Source organism: Ranitomeya variabilis, chromosome 5, assembly GCF_051348905.1.
Source record: "Ranitomeya variabilis isolate aRanVar5 chromosome 5, aRanVar5.hap1, whole genome shotgun sequence".
NCBI lineage: Eukaryota > Metazoa > Chordata > Amphibia > Anura > Dendrobatidae > Ranitomeya > Ranitomeya variabilis.
In genome coordinates, this window is record NC_135236.1 from 390324997 (window position 1) to 390346226 (window position 21230).

At 43.0% G+C, this 21230-nt stretch overlaps 1 protein-coding gene across 19 annotated transcripts in view; it reads right to left on the minus strand.

The window, feature by feature from the left end:
- FOXP2 (forkhead box P2) overlaps positions 1 to 21230 on the minus strand; it is a 413441-nt gene that overhangs the window by 277236 nt on the left and 114975 nt on the right. Inside the window, exon 1 of one of the 19 annotated variants that reach the window (XM_077265049.1) lies at positions 6425 to 6453. The exons of the other annotated variants lie outside the window; for them this stretch is intronic. The gene's annotated coding sequence lies outside the window, so the exon portion shown is untranslated. Of the gene's footprint in view, positions 1 to 6424; positions 6454 to 21230 lie in introns of those variants that run through there. 19 annotated transcript variants of the gene reach the window in all.

The following is a 21230-nucleotide window of genomic DNA, read 5'->3' on the forward strand; positions in this document are numbered from 1 at the left end:
ATGTCCTGAAGACTAGCACTATTAGGGTACTGTCACACATTGAAATTTCCATCGCTACGACGTTACGATTCGTGACGTTCTAGCGATATCGTTACGATATCGCTGTGTCTGACACGCTACTGCGATCAGACACCCTGCTGAGAATCGTACGTCGTAGCAGATCGTTTGGAACTTTCTTTCGTCTCTTGATCACCCGCTGACATCGCTGGATCGTTGTGTGTGACAGCGATCCAGCGATGTCTTCGCTTGTAACCAGGGTAAACATCGGGTAACTAAGCGCAGGGCCGCGCTTAGTAACCCGATGTTTACCCTGGTTACCAGCGTAAACGTAAAAAAACAAACCGTACATGCTCACCCGTCGGTGTCCTTCAGGTCCCTTGCCGTCTGCTTCCTGCTCTGAGTGCCGGCCGGAAAGTGAGAGCAGATCACAGCGGTGCTGCGATCTGCTCTCACTGTACGGCTGCACTCAGAGCAGGAAGCAGACGGCAAGGGACCTGAAGGACACCGACGGGTGAGTATGTACTGTTTGTTTTTTTACGTTTACGCTGGTAACCAGGGTAAACATCGGGTTACTAAGCGCGGCCCTGCGCTTAGTTACCCGATGTTTACCCTGGTTACCCGGGGACTTCGGCATCGCTCCAGCGCCGTGATTGCAACGTGTGACCGCAGTCTACGACGCTGGAGCGATGATTATACGACGCTGCGACGTCACGAATCGTGCCGTCGCAGCGATGAAAATTTCAATGTGTGACGGTACCCTTAGAGCCTATTATAATTACAACTTACAATTATAATTAATATTAATTAAAAGTAGTACTTCCCTAAGAGTCTTTAAGATCTCTCTCTAGAGCCTTCAGCTATCATTAGCAGTGATACCCCCATGCTGGATCAAAATAAATCTCCTGATCACCTCAAAAGTATTTATTTCAATTCTCAGGCATATTTTCTGCTTTAAGGTAAAATGGACAAAGATCAGCATAATTTGTACATAGGAAATGATTAGTAAGAAGGTAGCGTTAGAGGGTGCAAAGTAACAGTTTAAATTCAGGCCTAGGTATTACATGAGATGGAAGTTCAAGGTATGTAGGGACCCGGCTACAGAATAAAATACTGTGTCCTGGTGATTAGCATGTATCTAAGTATTATAGATGGAACAAGATATGTAGGGACCATTGATCTAGGCTGCTGTACACACATACAGCAGCCCTACCCTGCTCCAGGCTCTGTTTGATTTGTGCACCTGTGTCTGGGCCTGTCTCACTCTTTATCTGTGGTGCTGGTCAGGCAGTGTGGAGGTCAGATCTGAAATGTCTATGTTTGGATCTGGTCGACCTTTATCTGCTCATACAGTTTCTGGCACCATGGGAGTAATTCTGAAATGCTACAGGTACAGTTTGCATTCAATATGGTCCTGCTTTTAATACATTTAGGAGGCCGTAATGGCACAGCGAATATAAAAAACGTAAAGTGGGATTAATGTGGTCTTGCTTCCAACATATTTAGGAGGCCATAATGGCACAGTGAATATAAAAATCGTAGAGTAGGACTGCCCCTTTATGAGAATGCCTTGGCGTGGCGGAGTGGCTCAAAGAATTGATCAATTGTTAGCTAAATGTCTCATTTTGATATACAGTTAGAAATTAATATGTGCATGTGCACTTTTTGTATTGCGTTCTGACCATAAGCAGCGCTGGCTTCTGCCCTTTTTTTTATATAGGGACCACACTGCTGATTTAACACTGTGTCCTGGTGATTGGCATGTATCTAAGTATTATAGATGGAGCAAGGTATGTAGGGGCCCGGCTGCAGATTTAGCACTGTGTCCTGGTAATTGACATGTATCTAAGAATAACAGATGGAACAAGGTATGTAGGGGCCAGGCTGCAGATTTAGCACTGTGTCCTTGTGACTGGCATGTATCTAAGTATTACAGATGGAACAAGGTATGTAGGGGCCCTGCTGCAGATTTAACACTGGGTCCTGGTGATTGGCATGCATCTAGGTATTACAGTTGGAATAAGGTATGTAGGGGCCCTGCTGCAGATTTAGCACTGGGTCCTGGTGATTGGCATGTACCGTATATACTCGAGTATAAGCCGACCAGAGCATAAGCCGAGGCACCTAATTTTGCCACAGAAAACTGGGTAAGCTTATTGACTTGAGTATAAGCCGCATATGTATTGTCCCCTCATCCCTATCCCAGTATGCGTGGTTCCCCCATCCTGTCCAGCTCTATGAGGCTCCCACTGTTGTATGCATGCCCCCCCATCCCATCTTGTATGTGTGGCTCCCCCATCCCATCTTGTATGCATGGCTCGGCTCCCCCTCCAATCCTTGTATGCATGGCTCCCCTTGACCCATCTTGTATGCATGGCTGGGCTCCCTCATCCCATCCTTGTATGCATGGCTTAGCTCGGCTCCCCCCGTCCTCCCCCATCATATTCACCCTCCACGTGCTGTTGCTGAACGTCCCTCATCTTTGTTGTCCTGGTGCTGGAGCCCTTCCTGTGCTTAGCAGTCATGTGGTACCACTCATTAAGGTAATTAATATGTGCTCCACGCCTATGGGAGTGGAGACACACACTTATTCATTACCTTAATGAGCAGCACCATGTGACCGCTCAAGCACAGGAAGCGCTGCCGCACCAGGACAATGGAGATGCAGGGACGTTCAGTGATGGTGGGAGAGTGAGTATGATGTCACAGCCGCTGGCTCCTACCGCAGCTCCGCCGCTCCCCTCCCCTTCCCCCACAGGTTTTCAGGACCATGACTCGTGTATAAGCCAAGGGAGCATTTTCAGCACAAAAAAAGTGCTGAAAACCTCGGCTTATACACGAGTATATACGGTAGATGGAACAAGGTACTGTATGTAGGGGCACGGCTGCAGATTTAGCACTAGGTCCTGGTGATTGGCATGTATCTAAATATTATAGGTGGAATAAGGTATGTAGGGGCCCTGCAGCGGTTTAGCACTGGGTCTTGGTGATTGGCATGTATCAAAAGGTATAGGTGTTGTTACCTGTTTATTCCATATGCTGCTTCTAACATAGTGTTATTCCAATTAGGATATTTTTCAAGATATTAGTTCTAGAAATCCTATCATGCACAATACCACATGCTGCAGCAAAAAAGCTACATGTCACAAGGAATGATAATACATTTTCTGTAAAGCACTCTTACCCATTTACCTACAATGAACTATCTGAGCAATTACTCCAGTACAGATTCACAAATACAATATGATGGATATGTCTGTCAAATATTCACTAAACTGAAAAGGGCAAAGATAGTGAAAAGAGGGTAATTTATGCATACGAGTGCTCTGACATGCTTAAAGAACAGCTGTTCTATCAATTTTTACATTTATACTTTAATAAAAAATATATGTATTATTCACTGGCCCTTTAGAGGGCATAGCTCCATAAAAGCATTTGCTGCATCCTGTTACAGAATTGGTGGATATTTCTTCTAAAGGTACCGTCACATTAAGCGACGCTGCAGCGATAGCGACAACGATGCCGATCGCTGCAGCGTTGCTGTTTGGTCGCTGGAGAGCTGTCACACAGACCGCTCTCCAGCGACCAACGATGCCGAGGTCCCCGGGTAACCAGGGTAAACATCGGGTTGCTAAGCGCAGGGCCGCGCTTAGTAACCCGATGTTTACCCTGGTTACCATCGTAAAAGTAAAAAAAACAAACAGTACATACTCACCTGCGCGTCCCCCGGCGTCCGCTTCCCTGCACTGTGTGAGCGCCGGCCCTAACAGCAGAGCGGTGACGTCACCGCTGTGCTTTTACTTTCACTTTAGGGCCGGCGCTCAGTCAGAGCAGGAAGCGGACGGCGGGGGACGCGCAGGCGAGTATGTACTGTTTGTTTGTTTTACTTTTACGATGGTAACCAGGGTAAACATTGGGTTACTAAGCGCGGCCCTGCGCTTAGTAACACGATATTTACCCTGGTTACCAGCGTAAAACATCGCTGGTATCGTTGCTTTTGGTGTCAAACCTGACGATAAATGCCGGTCTGACGACCAAATAAAGTTCTGAACTTTATTCAACGACCAGCGATATCACAGCAGGATCCTGATCGCTGCTGCGTGTCAAACTAAACGATATCGCTAGCCAGGATGCTGCAACGTCACGGATCGCTAGCGATATCGTTTAGTGTGAAGGTACCTTAACATAAACCACACATTTCAATGGAAAAGCTGAAAGTAATTACTTTCAACACAAATGCATACAGCATTGTTTCTTATCCTGGGTCTCCTCTAAACCTACCTAGGGGTCACCCAGAACCCAGCACCTATCATTTTAAAAGTAGAGCTGGCAAACAGATTGCTTCCTGCTTAAAGACACTTAGCCTTGCAGAAATTCTAGAATACTTAACCCAAACTAAGGGTACCGTCACACATTGAAATTTCCATCGCTACGACGTTACGATTCGTGACGTTCTAGCGATATCGTTACGATATCGCAGTGTCTGACACGCAGCAGCGATCAGGGATCCTGCTGAGAATCGTACGTCGTAGCAGATCGTATGGAACTTTCTTTCGTCGCTTGATCACCCGCTGACATCGCTGGATCGTTGTGTGTGACAGCGATCCAGCGATGTCTTCGCTTGTAACCAGGGTAAACATCGGGTAACTAAGCGCAGGGCCGCGCTTAGTAACCCGATGTTTACCCTGGTTACAAGCGTAAACGTAAAAAAACAAACCGTACATGCTCACCCGTCGGTGTCCTTCAGGTCCCTTGCCGTCTGCTTCCTGCTCTGAGTGCCGGCCGGAAAGTGAGAGCAGATCACAGCGGTGCTGCGCTCTGCTCTCACTGTACGGCTGCACTCAGAGCAGGAAGCAGACGGCAAGGGACCTGAAGGACACCGACGGGTGAGTATGTACTGTTTGTTTTTTTACGTTTACGCTGGTAACCAGGGTAAACATCGGGTTACTAAGCGCGGCCCTGCGCTTAGTTACCCGATGTTTACCCTGGTTACCCGGGGACTTCGGCATCGCTCCAGCGCCGTGATTGCAACGTGTGACCGCAGTCTACGACGCTGGAGCGATATTCATACGATCGCTGCGACGTCATGGATCGTGCCGTCGCAGCGATGAAAATTTCAATGTGTGACGGTACCCTTACACCAAGTTTTTTTGAAAGAGGAACAAGAATAGTGGTTATAACCAATGATAGTGAGCTTAGGAGTCATAGCCAAAGTATGAACAATGGCCATAGCCAAGACTCAATCTAAAGTTACAGGCCAAACCAACATCAACAGCTTAAGAAAAAGAAGAATTTACAAAATCCCCCTTCTCCTAAATTTCTGATGTTACATGGAATACCAACTGGTGTCATGGTGCCAACTGTCAGCCACACACATGTTTATAAATGTAGGCAGAGAACCGCTCGATATGGTAAATGGTATAAGTATATAAAAGTAACTCAAACACGTTTTTGAAACCGAGAGCGATGCTTACTAGTGAAAGTGTTAGGCAGGGGGCATCGGGTTGGATCCTATAAAACCCCCAACATGGGTTTTGCTAGTTGATGCTTGCTTTCTCATCCCCTTGAGGAAAAAGTATCAACAAGCGAAACATGCGTTAGGGGCTTTATAGGATCCGACCCGATGCCTCTTGTCTACCACTTTCACTGGTAAGCGTCGCTCTCGGTTTCATAAACGTGTTTGAGTTACTTTTACATACTTATACCATTTACCATATTGAGCGGTTCTCTGCCTATATTTATATACATGTGTGGGGCTGACAGTTGGCACCGGTGTCACTCCTTTTCCCACTCCTGTGCACTTTAACTACCATATTTCTTATATATTGTTGTTTAATATTTTAATGCATGTTTAACAATAAAATACCTTTTAAACCAATACACTCCTTTGTTCTCCTCCTTTATTATCTGCAAAGAGTTTGTAGGTTCTCCCCGTGTTTGTGTGGGTTTACTCCTGGTACTCCGTTTTTTTCCCAGACTCCAAAGACATACTGATGGGGAAACTAGATGATTAGCCCCATGGGGACAATTTTGATAATGTCTGTAAAGTGCTATGGAATTAGTGGCGCTATATCAGTGAGTAAAATAAATAAATACATAGATAAATATATAATAATGGTAGAGAATGTACGCACGTTTAATCAAGCTTCCAGGCAACTACGGTAGTTTCTGCCCAGTGCTGTCCTTAAGGTAATGTCACACTAAGCGACGCTGCAGCGATACAGACAAGGATGCTGATCACTGCAGCGTCGCTGTTTGGTCACTGGAGAGCTGTCACACAGACCGCTCTCCAGCGACCAACGATGCCGAGTTCCCCGGGTAACCAGGGTAAACATCGGGTTACTAAGCGCAGGGCCGCGCTTAGTAACCCGATGTTTACCCTGGTTACCAGCGTAAAATGTAAAAAAAACAAACAGTACATACTTACATTCGCGTCCCCCGGTGTCCGCTTCCTGCACTGACTGAGCACCGGCCCTAACAGCAGAGCGGTGACGTCACCGCTGTGCTGTACTTTCACTTTCACTTTACGGCGCTCAGTCAGTGTGGGAAGCGGACGCCGGGGGACGCGAAGGTGAGTATGTAGTTTGTTTTTTTTACATTTTACACTGGTAACCAGGGTAAACATCGCGTTACTAAGCGCGGCCCTGCGCTTAGTAACCCGATGTTTACCCTGGTTACCAGTGTAAAACATCGCTGGTATCATTGCTTTTGGTGTCAAACACAACGATACACGCCGGTCTGACGACCAAATAAAGTTCTGAACTTTGTTCAATGACTAGCGATATCACAGCAGGATCCTGATCGCTGCTGCATGTCAAACTAAACGATATCGCTAGCCAGGACGCTGCAACGTCACGGATCGCTAGCGATATCATTTGTGTGACGGTACCTTTAGTCTGAGACAGACTAGTTTCTGACGACTGGTCTGAAACTAGTTGCCTGGTTTAATGATTAGACGTGCATCCATTCTCTACCATTATTATATATTTTTAATAATTTTTTGCTGCTCCTTGCCACTCATGATTTTTATCTGAAGAATTAACTTGTGCCGTGCACCAGACAGGTGAGCTCATTGCTCCTTTATTTATTTCTTACTATCAATTTAAATAGTTGTAATGGTAGACTTTGACTAACATGTGTAAGGCATGGCAGGCCTAACAATCATTCAACAGCATTTTAACTATTAGCAAATTTCTAACAAATGTGGCTACCTTAAGATATTCCATTATTTGCATTCTGAACATCTACTGATCCGATAACTTGCAATTTATTACATTTTAACCCCTTCATGACCCTGGGTATTTTCGTTTTTCGCTCCCCTCATTCCCAGAGCCATAACTTTTTTATTTTTCCGTCAATATTGCCATATGGGGCTTATTTTTCGCGTAACTAGCTGTACTTTTGAACGACATCATTGGTTTTAGCATGTCTTGTACTAGAAAACAGGAAAAAAATTCCAAGTGCGGTGAAATTGAAAACAAAAGTGCAATCCCACACTGGTTTTTTATTTGGCTTTTTTGCTAGGTTCGCTAAATGCTAAAACTGACCTGCCATTATGATTCCACAGGTCATTACGAGTTAATAGACACCAAACAGGTTATTTTTTATCTAAGTGGTGAAAAAAATTCCAAACTTTGCTAAAAAAAATAATATTGCGAAATATTCTGTTACCCGTAGCGTCTTAATTTTTCATGATCTGGGGTCAGGCAAGGGCTTATTTTTTGAGCACTGATCTGACCTTTTTAATCATACCATATTGGTTCAGATATGTTCTTTTGATCGCCTGTTATTGCATTTTAATGCAATGTCGTGGCGACCAAAAAAACAATTCTGGCGCTCCTAATTTGTTTCTCGCTATGCCGTTTACCTTTCTCACTACAGCGTTTACCGATCAGGTTAATCCTTTTTTATTGATATTTGTTGATCAGGTGATTCTTAACTCGGCGATACCAAATATGAGTATATTTGATTTTGATTTTTTTTTTATTTTTTATGTTTTACTTTTTCCATGCTTCAATAGGCTCCATGGGAGGCTAGAAGCTGGCACAACTCGATCGGCTCAGCTACATAGGAGCGAAGCTCAGATCGCTCCTATGTAGCTGAATTCCTGCATTGCTATGAGCGCCAACCACAGGGTGGCGCTCATAGAAATACGGCATCAACAACCATAGAGGTCTCAAGGAGACCTCTGGTTGTCATACCGACGCATCGCTGACCCCCGATTATGTGACGGGGTCAGCGATGAGCGCATTTCCAGCCCGATGGCTGGAAGAGGTAGTTAAATGCCGCTGTCAGCATTTGACAGTGGCATTTAACTAGTTACTAGAGGTGGGTGAATCGCGATTCCACCTGCCGCTATTGCGGGCACATGTCAGCTGTTCAAAACAGCTGACATGTCCCGGCTTTGATGCGGGCTCACCACTGGAGCCCGCATTAAAGCAGGGGATCTGACCTCGGACATACTATCCCGCCCAAGGTCAGAAAGAGATTAAAGAAACATGAAGAAAAAATTATGAGAAATTGATAAATATTGTTCTTCTCAAATGCAAAAAAAATATTATGCACAATATACAAAAAAGTAATATCAATTTTCCATTTTGACTCTTAGTGCTAGTCTCACTGCTGTTTCTTTTAATTATCAGATTCAGTAATAACCTTGCCAGCTATTTATATTCTGATGTTAATTAGCTGGACTTTTACTTCAAGACTTTAATATCAATCCAACTTATTTCCTAGTTGGTAACAATAACAATAGTTATAGTTGCTTGTTTAAAATTTTCTAAATTTTTTCATCTATTTTCATCTATTTGTTCTGGAAAGTAGTAAATACTAGACTGATTGTAAATGCAGCACTACAGGGGGAATGCTGATTGGATTGACCGTTGAACTCTTTATTTTCTGCATTGAACATTTAATCTGTGATTCAATGCTTTATGATATCCCCTCCCCCTCCTGCAATCCACTCTAATATTCTCATTGTGTGCAAAATAACATACAAAAAAATGAAATAATTATTTTTATCCTAATGCTTTCAGAAACTATGAAACTCAATCTAACTATCTAAATGGGAAAATTCCCTAGTAAAATTATTTAGTGTTATACACTGTCAATCCAATTTTTTAGGACAAAGAATTGAAATTATAAGGTTCTCAATGGCATGAAGTAATATGCCCGAGTAACAGAGCCGTAATTTATATTCTTCTATACATTAATTAGATCATTATCTACCATCATCGAAGTCAAAATCAGCCTTTCAGTTCAATGGATTTGAAGAGCAGATAGGCAGATGAGATGAAGTACTACATTGAATAGTACAATCATGGAGATAGCAGAGATGACAATTTTGGTTAAGTAACTATTACTTATGAGTAGTGTTGAGCATTCCGATACTGCAAGTATCGGGTATCGGCCGATACTTGCTGTATCGGAATTCCGATACCGAGATCCGATATTTTTGTGATATCGGGTATCGGTATCGAAACAACATTAATGTAAAAATGTGTAAAAGAGAGAATTAAAATAAAAAATATTGCTATACTCACCTCTCCGACGCAGCCTGCACCTTACCGAGGGAAGCGGCAGCGTTCTTTGTTTAAAATTCGCGCTTTTCTTTCCTTTACGTGAGTCCCGGCTTGTGATTGGTTGCGTGCCGTCCATGTGACCGGGACGCAACCAATCACAGCAAGCCGTGATGTAATTTCAGGTCCTTCAGGATTTTAAAATTACGTTCCGGCGTTGTGATTGGTTGCGTCGCAGTCACATGGGCGACGCAACCAATCACAGCAAGCCGTGACGTAATTTCAGGTCCTTAAGGATTTTAAAATTACGTCCCGGCTTTGTGATTGGTTGCGTCGCAGTCACATGGGAGACGCAACCAATCACAAGCCGTGACGTCACGGGAGGCTGGACACGCGCGCATTTTAAAATGGGCGCGTGTCCAGCCTCCCGTGACGTCCCGGCTTGTGATTGGTTGCGCTGCGATCAACCAATCACAAGCCGGGAGGCTGGACACGCGCGCATTTTAAAATGGGCGCGTGTCCAGCCTCCCGTGACGTCACGGCTTGTGATTGGTTAATGGCGGCCATGTTGCCGGGACGCGGACCAATCACAGCAAGCTGTGACGTAATTTCGTCACGGCTTGCTGTGATTGGTCCGCGTCCCGGCAACATGGCGCCGTGACCAATCATAAGCCGGGACGTCACTGGAGGCTGGACACGCGCGCTTTTAAAAATGGGCGCGTGTCCAGCCTCCCGTGACGTCCCGGCTTGTGATTGGTTAATGGTGGCCATGTTGCCGGGACGCGGACCAATCACAGCAAGCCGTGATGTAATTTCGTCACGGCTTGCTGTGATTGGTCCGCGTCCCGGCAACATGGCCGCCCTGACCAATCACAAGCCGGGACTTCACGTAACCAAGTAAAAGCGCGAATTTTAAACAAACAACGCTGCCGGTTCCCTCGCTGAGGTCCAGGCTGCGTCGGAGAGGTGAGTATAGCGATATTTTTTATTTTAATTCTTTCTTTTACACATTTATATGGATCCCAGGGCCTGAAGGAGAGTTTCCTCTCCTTCAGACCCTGGGAACCATCAGGAATACCGTCCGATACTTGAGTCCCATTGACTTGTATTGGTATCGGGTATCGGTATCGGATTGGATCCGATACTTTGCCGGTATCGGCCGATACTTTCCGATACCGATACTTTCAAGTATCAGACGGTATCGCTCAACACTACTTATGAGCGAATATACTCGTTACTCGAAATTTCTCGAACATGTTCGTGTGTCCGCCAAGTATTTTTTAGTGCTCGGAGATTTAGTTTTCATCGCCGAAGCTGAATGATTTACATCTGTTAGCCAGCATAAGTACATGTGGGGGTTCCCTGGTTGCTAGTTTGCTAGGGAACCCCCACATGTACTTATGCTGGCTAACAGATGTAAATCATTCAGCTGCGGCAAGCAAAACTAAATCTCCGAGCACTAAAAAAATACTCGGAGGACCCCCAAGCGTGCTCGAGAAATCTTGAGTAACAAGTATATTCGCTCATCACTAGTAACTATGGAATCTATATCAGTGTACTCCATTTGTGGAACAAAATGTGGCTGTATGGCAGACAGTTATGTTAATGTGTTTAGGCTCTGTTTACACATGAGTTGTAGTCTCTGTTGAAAGCCTTCATCACAAAAGAGGTCAACTAAAATACTGGTGTTTTGTAAGATTGTCTTGATGCTGAAAGCGCTGAAAAACAGATGTGCCTAATTCATGTAGATGCATGCGCATTCACCTCTTAATGAATTTGGAACTTATTTTAGTTGCCGTTAGTGTTGAGCATTCCGATACCGCAAGTATCGGGTATCGGCCGATATTTGCTGTATCGGAATTCCGATACCGAGATCCGATACTTTTGTGGTATCGGGTATCGGTATCGAAACAACATTAATGTGTAAAAGAAAGAATTAAAATAAAAAATATTGCTATACTCACCTCTCCGACGCAGCCTGGACCTCACCGAGGGAACCGGCAGCGTTCTTTGCTTAAAATGCGCGCGTTTCCTTCCTTCCGTGACATCACGGCTTGTGATTGGTCGCGTGCCGCCCATGTGGCCGCGACGCGACCAATCACAGCAAGCCGTGACGTAATTTTCAGGTCCTTCTAGGCATTCAGTATTTTAAAATTACGTTCCGGCTTTGTGATTGGTCGCGTCGCGGTCACATGGGCGACGCGACCAATCACAAGCCGTGACGTCACAGGAGGCAGGAAACGCGTGCATTTTTAAAATTACGTCACGGCTTGTGATTGGTCGCGTCGCCCATGTGGCCGCGACGCAACCAATCACAGCAAGCCGTGACGTAATTTCAGGTCCTTCAGGATTTTAAAATTACGTTCTGGCTTGTGATTGGTCGCGTCGCGGTCACATGGGCGACGCGACCAATCACAAGCCGTGACGTCACGGGAGGCTGGACACGCGCGCATTTTAAAATGCGCGCGTGTCCAGCCTCCCGTGACGTCACGGCTTGTGATTGGTGGCGTCGCCCATGTGACCGCGACGCGACCAATCACAAGCCAGAACGTAATTTTAAAATCCTGAAGGACCTGAAATTACGTCACGGCTTGCTGTGATTGGTCGCGTCGCGGCCACATGGGTGGCACGCGACCAATCACAAGCCGGGACTTCACGTAAGGAAGTAAACGCGCAAATTTTAAGCAAAGAACGCTGCCGGTTCCCTCGGTGAGGTGAGTATAGCAATATTTTTTATTTTAATTCTTTCTTTTACACATTAATATGGATCCCAGGGCCTGAAGGAGAGTTTCCTCTCCTTCAGACCCTGGGAACCATCTGGGATACCGTCCGATACTTGAGTCCCATTGACTTGTATTGGTATCGGGTATCGGTATCGGATTGGATCCGATACTTTGCCGGTATCGGCCGATACTTTCCGATACCGATACTTTCAAGTATTGGACGGTATCGCTCAACACTAGTTGCCGTGCATCAACATCAGAAATGTAACAGAGTACATTTTAGACTTCATTTCTGCCACTTTTATAGCATAAATTATAATGCTTCTGTAAGGCCATGCCCAGCCACTCCCCTCCATTAAACTCTGTTCAACTCTCAAAGTTGATGTAAAAATATCATGAGTCCAAATATTTTTGAGCAATGAGTTGCAAACGCTTTTTACAACAGTTTTATGCCAGATTTCTAGTGCAAAGAAATTATTGGGCCACAGTCTTGTTTTTTAAAGCAAAATAGTCAAGAAACACTTTGTCGGAACTAGAAAGACCCATTTGAAAGTGAATAGGGTCTGTACGGCATCACAAGTGGAAGTCAACCATCAAATCTGGCAAATGCTGTGCCTTATGTTTTTAGATTTTTAGATGGGCTTGACTTAGAATTGCTGAGTCTCAGTAGGAGATTTAATTTCATTTCCTCTTCTCTTTAAGTGATGGGGAATGCTTAATCTAATACAATATCTGGAACAGAGTTGTAGAAATTGTAAACTTGCTATAGCACACTTTATATTACATTTCCATGTTGGTTCTCAGTCTGAAAATGATGGGAGGCCTGCTGCTTTTAATCAAAGTCTCAATCATAAACAGGGTATATTTACTGTAGCACCCTTCATGTTAAAACATTACTAATTTTAAAGAAAATTCCTTCCTAAAATAAAAATGTATATGTACAAAACAATAAAATTCAGAAAAAAAAGATAACAGAATCAATGAGCTGGTTTCCCAGATAGTGTCTAGTATCCATGACAACAGTTGCTTTGACAAGATGTGCATATGGCATTACACTGCCAGCTGGTGTGAACAATGTTTGAACTATTGCATTGAGATGCTGAGCAAACAGAAAAAGTTGCCACGTCTTAACCCTCAGGGAAGGTAGTCATCCCCTGATCAATTATGAAAAGACAGAGAGAGGTCTGCTACAGTCTGCTCCAAGCAAGTTTTATGGTGAAAGCGGGCAGACAGTGAAAACCAAAGTAAACAAAATGAATGCACTGGCTCGATCTCCTTACAACATTCATTTGCCTGCCGACATAAGCCTTTAGTATACGTTTGCACAACATACTTTTAACAGTAGGAAACTTTCCCACAACAATCATGTCATTGTCTCTCAGAATTCTCAAGTAATTGCAGGTCAGTTTTCAATTTTCATTGACACATTCCATTACTCAGTTCAAGAAAAATACGGCACATCCCGAAAGTACAATAAACACAATTAGTAATGAAGTTCGGTGGACTTTGCAATAAAAATAATAATATATGTTGGCATTTTAGCAAAAGAAAATAAGATAGATATGCTGGGATATTGAAAAGCAATTACTTCCAGACATAACACTTGTTCTCATTCTGGCCAACTGTTATAAACAGATTTTTAATTTAGGTCAAGAAAAATATAAGTTCTGCAACGTGTTTTCTAGTCAACCGTTTCGCTCTTTTTTTGCATAAATTAATTGACCTTCAACTGTTTGCAAGTGGATATTTCAATATGCACTTCATTTGTAAAAAATTGCATAGAAACATTCTTGGTTTCTAAGATGATGTTTTTAAAACTTCTAATTGTATGTGCAGACAATGTCTTTTTCAGGTGGATTCACCTGGAATCTGCCTGAAACAGCTCTGCAAACCACCCAAAAATAAAACATAGTGCACAATAAGGGCATTATAAGAGATGACCTGCAGAAATATATTGCAGAGAATAATATAGTAACTGACAACCAGTGAGTCTAACCAACATGTTTTTTCTTTAGGTAGCAAGCATTACCTGAACTATGTGACAGAGGGGGAGTGGCCAGGGGCAGAGCCAGGCACCAGGATGCAAAGGAGGTGAACGGAGAGTAGTCAAACATGCCTAGGTCAATAACCGGGAGATGGAAGCCAGAGGTCAGAAAGCCAAGAGCATCAAACAGACCAGATCGAGCATGGAGAGCAAACAAACAACACAGTATGCACACACAAACCTGGGGGTCAGGCACAAAGACAGAACGAAAGTATAAGTGACAGAGAATCCTAGTCCAGTGTGGGTATAGATATCCCTCCCAGATCCAAAAGGAGGCCACAACAATTAACCCTGAGAGGACAGGGCATTAACCCTGTCCAAACCATAACAAAAATATAATTTTATAGAAAAAAGACTTCATGCGCACATACACATTTAAGTTAGTTAAAGTGGTTTTCCAATCCATGGCAAATTTTAAGCAAGTAGTGCAACTTGCCAAATATGTAGGGTAATTGTACATTGAGTTTTGTTGAGGCATTCAATATTTTGAGTTTTGCAGTTGAAACCGCTTCAGGAAACGCTCCTTCTTTTGGGAGATTTTGGAGCAGTTTTACATTTTCTAAAGTGGGATTGAAGAGTTTTTTTTAAGCATAAGCATTTTGGAAGAGTTTCCCCTGAAGCATTTTTTGCAACCTTTTGATTGAAGAATGCCATCAGGAGACTTTTCAAAGAAGTGACATACACTTTCTTTTCTTCCACCAGGCATTTTTAAAAACCTGAAAAAATTGTTGATAAGACTGAATCTAGAAAAAGCAACATGGTTTTACAATAGAAAGGAAAAGGAAAAGTCTTTCAATCATTTTTTTTAACTCCTTAATGACCAATGACATACATTTTTGTAAAAAATCACTAAGGAAATTATGAAGCATCTCAGCACTGAGCCTGCTTTATCCAAGGCAGATGCTAGTTCTGTTTCATAGCCAGCATCTGACTGTAACTGCAGTAGCTGGAGCTAATTTACCATATTTAGAATTTGTTACCCATTTTCCATTGAATGATCAGGGGAATCTCCCCACCACGCCCGGCAGCCCCAACGCGCGTGTCGTGGTATAGCTTTTTTAACAGGGGTAAAAACGCGCATCGGAGCTACTGGGCGTGGTGGTGACGTTACCCTGATCATTCAATGGGTAAGCATGCATTACTGAAAATACTGTGGGGTATATTGGGCTTTATCTGTATTGACACATTGTAACTTTTATTACTGGAGGCCTGTGGGATTATTCTTAACTTCTCTTTGTGATGCTTGCACCCTGGAGATGAACTTTGTCACCCCTCCTTAACCCGGCATACCTTCATGTCTCCTCTGTCGTATCGCCTGGTTTTTATACTTTGTATACAGCATGTATAATTACACACCAGTTATTTGTATTGTTGAATAAATAAATCTTGTACTTTTTATTTTTAAAATATGTTGTTTGAGACATTTTTACTCCAACTTTTCTTGTTTATATCTTTTCGGAGTTGTCCGTTTGATGTGACACCTTTGGGGTGTCTTGGGAGAGGATTTTTTGTTTGCTCCCGGCCACAGTATACACTGGTGCTTTATGATTATGTTAATGAACATTTTATAGTTCCCCTTGTGCAGCAGCGGGAACTTGACACCTAACACACTAGGTCCCCTTCACACGTCCGCTTTTTGTGTCAGTATGCGGTCCATTTTTTAAGGACCACAAATATGGACACATGCACTCCCATTGCATTCAATGGTGGTGTGCACATGTCAGGTTTTTCACACGGAGTGTGTCCATAAGATGCCTCCATTACTACCCCCATAGTAAGTTTTGAAATAAACACAAAGCAAGAATAAAATGCTTTATCGGAAATAAAACTCTACACCCTCTTTTACACATATTTTTAATTGGGATTTTATTGTTACCCAGAGACCAAACATGACATGGCTGTTGTCAGCAGTCTGAACACTATGGATTTGGATTTCACACTCCAACTTCTCCACCATGACCAAGACAAAAGAGCTGTCTAAGGACACCAAGGAAAAAATTGTTCACATGCACAAGGCTGGGATGGTCTACAGTACAATAGGCAAGCAGCATGATGAGAAGGCAACAACTGTTGGCACAATTATTAGAAAATCAAAGAAGCACAAGATGACTGTCAATCTTTCTCGGTCTCGGGCTCCACACCAAATCTCACCTCATGGGGTAAGGATAATTCAGAAAAAGGTCAGGAATCAACCCAAAACTACCCAGGAGTACCTGGTCAATGACCTGAAGAGAGCTGGGACTACAGTCTCAAACATTGCCATTATTAACACACGTCGTCATGGATTAATATTCTGCAGGGCACTTAAGGTCCCACTGCTCTTGCCAGCACATGTCCAGGCCTGTTTGAAGTTCACTAATAGCCATCTGGATGATCCAGAGGAGACATGGGGAAGGTCACGTGGTCAGATGAGATCAAAATGGAACTTTCTGACTCGCTGTGTTTGAAGGAAGAAGAAGGATGCGTAGAACCTCAAGAACACCATTCCAACCAAGAAGCATGGTGGGGAAAAATCATACTTTTGGGGTGCTTTTCTGCAAAGTGGAAAAGATGACTGCACTGCATTGAAGGGAGGGTAAATGGGGTCACGCATTATGAGATTTTGGCCAACAACCTCAACCTGAGCATTGAAAATAGGTCGTGGCTGGGTATTCCAGCCTGACAATTACCCTAAACACACATCCAGGGCAACTAAGTAGTGGCTCCTTAAGAAGCATTTCAAGGCTCTGGAGTGACCTAGCCAGTCTCCAGACCTTAACCCAACAGAAAATCTTTGGAGGGACCTGAAACTCAATGCTGCCCAGCAACAGCCCTTATACCTAAAAGATCTGGAGAAGATCTGTATGGAGGATTGGGCCAAAATCCTTGCTGAAGGTGTGCAACCTTGGTCAAGAACTATAGGAAACACCTGACCTCTGTAATTGTAAAGAAAGGTTTTTGCACCAAATATTAAGTTCTGTTTTTCTATTGTATCACATACTTATTTCATGCAATAAAATACAAATTGATTAAGTAAAAATCATACAATGTGATTTCCTGGATTTTTTTGAAAGATTCTGCCTCTCACAGTTGAAGTGTACCTACGATAAAAATTACAGACCTCTCCATCCTTTGTTTGTGGGAAGCCTTGTAAAATTCGCAGTGCATCAAATTTTTTCCCCTCTGTATGTGTTCTATCCATGTTTTTCAAGGGTAGGACATCTACCCATTAAAGTCTATAGGTATATACTCATGTCGGGTTTTTTTTGGGGGTGGGGTGCGGACTTGTCTTACTTTGACTCAATTTGCAGATCAAAATTATCTATTTAAACTAATTGGTTTAAATAATTGGTCTATGAAACAAACAGCACACGGATGCCATCCATGTGTCATCTGAGTGTTGTCTATTTTTTTATGCTAAATTGCTAGTTGAACATTTTTCTTTTTTTTGCATACAAGAAATAAGATCAGACATTCCCTACAAAATTATAAACTTTCAGTCATGGATGATGAGTAGAGATAAGCAAGCCTGAACTGTAAAGTAGAGGGTTCGTACCGGACACAGTGTCTGATGCTGAAAGCAGAATATGGACTACTCCCGGGAGTCCATTTTAATGTTCAGATGCTGAGGAGAGATAGATACTTTTGCAGCCCCATAGCCCTTACTATGACCATTTTAGAGGACCAACATTTTGGTCCCCATTGACTGCTATGGGATTCAGGCTCAAGTTCGGGTAGAGTTCTGGTACCCGAACCGAACTTTGGACCAAAGTTCGCTGGAACCCGAACATCTATGGGTCCGCTTATCCCTAATGATGAGAACTTTTCTTCTGGAATTTTGACACAAGTTAATAAAACATTTAAAAGAAAAGAAAATTAAAAGAAGACTTTACTATGAAGAAAAAAAATATAAATTTGGTTTATTTCAGTAATAGATGTTAAGGTATTTTTAAATATTCATATATCTATGACTCCATGACTTCTTTGGAGCAAAACCCCAGACACCAAACTAGACAATAATCATGACATAATATAAGTAAACGAAAATAAGAATTAATTCTCCCAAAGGAATAAAATACTATATTACATTGCCACTATTTATCCAGGAAGACACAGAATCCAGCTCTGTGCCACATTATACTTTACTCCAATACTTCAGCTATGCTTGAATAAAATACAATCAAATTGCCTTCCTGAGACTATAATGACAACATTTATTTTTTCAAACGTTGAAATGTCTGACTTAAATATGTAACGTTTAAAATGTCTGGCTGTAAACACAGCAGGTAAAGCGACCATTTTAGGAGATCAAAGATGATATAAGCTCATACTGGAAAATCACTCAGACATGATGTCTGTTATAGTCATTTCATAGCTCATACTACAATTTCTCCATAGCTGGTGCATCATTTTATTTTTACATCTGGTAATACACATATTTATTACTCCCTGAAACAGACTGTTATTGTGGCTAATGAAAACTGTAAAGATCAAATGTTCAGAGTGTGACACATTTCTATCAGTTTCTTACTAAACATTAAATCAATGAGCATTTGTACAAACCTACAAGATAAAAATAAAACATTACCCTAAAAATAATCGGGTTTCAGCTTTTCTCTTGTACTGGGCATTAAAATAAATTTTATGGACCATTCACAAAGCTAGAAAAATAAAGATTTAAGTTTGTTCTTTCATTTCACCTGAAACAAGTCCCATGTTTGGAAGTATATATTACAAGTCTGATACAATGATTGGAAATGGGTACAATACCTGCCAATCTCATTCATCAACATCTAAGATCTGGAAGTCTCATCTCTTTACATTATGCATTTACAAACTTTTATGATTATTTTGCAAATCTCTTTACTAGAGATGAGCGAATAAATTCGAGTGGAATTCTACTTCAATTTTACAAAAATCCACATTCTCTAAAATGTGGATTTTTTTGTAATTTGCTTCCTTGTGGATTCAGCAGAATTGATTGCAGGTAACATTACCTTTACTTTTAGTCTTATATGTGTGGTCTATATGTTGCTAGATAGATTGCTGCTATGCATGATTGTCACTGTGACTTAGGGTACCGTTACACAAAACGATTTACCAACGATCACGACCAGCGATACGACTTGGCCATGATCGTTGGTAAGTCGTTGTGTGGTCGCTGGAGAGCTGTCACACAGACAGCTCTCCAGCGACCAACGATGCCGAAGTCCCCGGGTAACCAGGGTAAACATCGGGTTACTAAGCGCAGCCCTGCGCTTAGTAACCCGATGTTTACCCTGGTTACAAGCGAACGCATCACTGGATCGGTGTCACACACACACCGATCCAGCGATGACAGTGGGAGATCCAGCGACGAAAGAAAGTTCCAAACAATCTGCTACGACGTATGATTCTCAGCGGGGTCCCTGATCGCTGCTGTGTGTCAGACACAGCGATATCATATGGATATCGCTGGAACGTCACGGATCGTACCGTCGTAGCGACAAAAGTGCCACTGTGAGACGGTACCCTTATTGACGCATTACTTATCACATTCTGATTTGCCATATTGGCACTATGTTTTTATGGCACAATGCTTATTTGTATTTAACTGATTTCATATGGACAATACAATATGCTACACTACCCAGGTGTATCCACCCTTTCGTTTCCTGTACTTGTTTCTCTTAATCTTGTTGATCTATTACGATACTGGAGATATATATATATATATATATATATATATATATATATATATATATATATATCTATATCTAGATATAGATATGAATATAGATAGATAGATATACAGAAAGGATGGACCATTTATATGGATACACCTAAGTAAAATGGGAATGGTTGGTGATATCAATTTCCTGTTTGTGGCACATTAGTATATAGGAGGGGAAAACTTTTAAAGATGGGTGGTGACCATGGGGGCCATTTTGAAGTCGGCCATTTTGGATCCAACTTTATTTTTTCTAATGGGAAGAGGGTCATGTGACATCAAACTTATTGAGAATTTCACAAGAAAAACAATGGTGTGCTTGGTTTTAAAGTAAAGGCCCCGTCTCACTAAGCGATTTACCAACGATCACGACCAGCGATACGACCTGGCCGTGATCGTTGGTAAGTCGCTGTGTGGTCGCTGGGGAGCTGTCACACAGACCGCTCTCCAGTGACCAACGATCAGGGGAACGACTTCGGCATCGTTGAAACTGTCTTCAACGATGCCGAAGTCCCCCTGCAGCACCCGGGTAACCAGGGTAAACATCGGGTTACTAAGCGCAGGGCCGCGCTTAGTAACCCGATGTTTACCCTGGTTACCAAAAAAAACAAACAGTACATACTCGCCTTTCGGTGTCCAGGTCCCTTGCCGTCTGCTTCCTGCTCTGACTGAGATCCGGCCGTACAGTGAGAGCAGAGCGCAGCGGTGACGTCACTGCTGTGCTCTCACTTCTCACTGTACGGCCGGCAGTCAGTGAGAGCAGGAAGCAGACGGCAAGGGACCTGACGGACATCAGAAGGCGAGTATGTACTGTTTGTTTTTTTTTACGTTTACGCTGGTAACCAGGGTAAACATCGGGTTACTAAGCGCGGCCCTGCGCTTAGTAACCCGATGTTTACCCTGGTTACCAGTGAATACATCGCTGGATCGGTGTCACACACACCGATTCAGCGATGTCAGCGGGGCCTCAACGACCAAAAAAAGGTCCAGGCCATTCCGACACGACCAGCGATCTCGCAGCAGGGGCCTGATCGCTGGTACGTGTCACACATAGCGAGATCGCTATGGAGGTCGCTGTTGCGTCACAAAACTTGTGACTCAGCAGCGATCTCGCTAGCGATCTCGCTATGTGAGACGGGGCCTTAACTTTATTCTTTCATGAGTTATTTACAAGTTTATGACCACTTATAAAATGTGTTCAAAGTGCTGCCCATTGTGTTGGATTGTCAATGCAACCCTCTTCTCCCACTCTTGACACA